Here is a 1,694-nt window from a genome sequence, read left to right on the forward strand (position 1 = left end):
TGCTAAATACAATATCTGAACATATGCTTAGTCTTCATTGAATGCCTTATGTCGAGTACAGGGTGTGGGGTCACGTTTTCCTGTTTCTTTTACCTAGTATCTTGGACATTACAAATAATAGGATGTACAGACTTGGATTCTATTATATTCCTTCAAATTTCTGTTATGTTCCTTTTATTCTAGTAAGCAGTTAACTTGACTGTATTACAAATCCAATCTCTGTCTTCCCCATAGTGAGCAGCAGCTGAAATCCTTTTTTCATTTTTGCCTTAGCTGGGTTGCTTGAACTTTGTCTTGAATATGCATAGTTTGAGGGATAGCTAGAGATTGGGGCAGAGTTTATATACAGAATTTGGAGTTCCCTTCACTGAATCTCTCCTTTCCTGACATTTCTCCCTTACTTTCCAGCTGCTGTGCTCACCTAACAGCTGTTCTCTCTTTATTCAGGCCAGTGCAAGTGCATGTTTTCTCTTCCAGTTTTAGCCACCTTCCCTGGGACTGACTATGACCTGTCTTTAGTCAGAAGCCACAAAAAGGAGAACCTACCCCATTCCATTTCCTCCTTTCAAGTATAGAGTCTCCTTTAATATTTGTCTGATTTTCATTACTCCCCACTGATTTTCGAACATAATTTTCTACATTTTGTTCAGAGTTTCAATTTGTGTGTGTGTGTGGGGGGGGAGGCTGGTCCCATATTAGCTTCTCCATTACCAGAACGAGAACATCTCAGCCCCCACAAATACTTCTAATGCAGCGACAGTGACCCATGATGTGTGAATCTATATAGTCCTCTTCTGCTATAGAAGCTTGTTGTGAATTAAACTCCTATCATCCCACCAAAAAAAGATCTGCAAAAGTTCAAAATGTATAAGAAAAAAATCAGTGCTCTCTTTTAACTCTAAGTGTACTGTGTGGAGAATGAAGTGCAATAAAAAAGGGAAGAAGTCCTTTGAAAGCACTACACTTCTATGAATTCTTAGCACATGATTATTTTAAAGATCACTGTTTTGTCAGAGCCACTAATTATCTAACATGAATGAGACCTATCAACAGTGATAAACAAAGAAAAAGCAGCATTCCCTAGTAATGTTTTTAAAAATTCATAGTTCATTTCCTCATAATTAGCCCAAAACCCATGGCCCCAAGGGAAATTTTGCATGATCTTTCCTCTTCTTCCCACCTATAATTCTGCCTATTTTAACATTTTTGCCTCTTGCATACCTTCCCTTGAGTCCTGTCCTAACTGAATTTTCTCTATAGAAATATTTTAGACAAGAGAGGGAAAGAGAGAGAGAGAGAGAGAGAGAGAGAAGAGAATGCCTGGCTATTCATATTATTTTTTTATCCATGTGCCCAGGGCATGAACCAAACAAGGGCACAGACCAAAAGCCAAGCTGGGATAAATAAGGAGTTACTTTGTCCCTAGCAGATATAAGACAAGCACCACCAAACCAGGTGCAACTCTGTCCAGGGGTCAGGGACAGAGAATGTCTGGTTATTGACCTAGGTTATATGTATGTGTATTTGATGTTGGGAAAGAGAATGGAGATTTGGAAAAATCATTGTTGGCTGAGTCAACAGTGGAGGCAGAGCCTGTGTGTGCCTCGCTAGATGCTAATGTCGCCTGAATAACAGAATATGATTGCAAAGTTCTTCTACCTACAAAGTATGACTTATATGCACCAAGTATGGTC

At 39.3% G+C, this 1,694-nt stretch overlaps 1 non-coding gene across 1 annotated transcript; it reads right to left on the bottom strand.

Moving 5' to 3' along the window:
* Window positions 1–1,345: 1,345 nt before the first annotated feature.
* LOC136386659 (small nucleolar RNA SNORA48) lies at window positions 1,346–1,483 on the bottom strand. Its single transcript, XR_010748015.1, has one exon. It is a non-coding gene; the product is annotated as a small nucleolar RNA SNORA48 (small nucleolar RNA).
* Between the last annotated feature and the right edge of the window lie 211 nt (window positions 1,484–1,694).

The sequence above is a fragment of the Saccopteryx leptura genome, chromosome X (genome assembly GCF_036850995.1).
Source record: "Saccopteryx leptura isolate mSacLep1 chromosome X, mSacLep1_pri_phased_curated, whole genome shotgun sequence".
Classification (NCBI taxonomy): domain Eukaryota; kingdom Metazoa; phylum Chordata; class Mammalia; order Chiroptera; family Emballonuridae; genus Saccopteryx; species Saccopteryx leptura.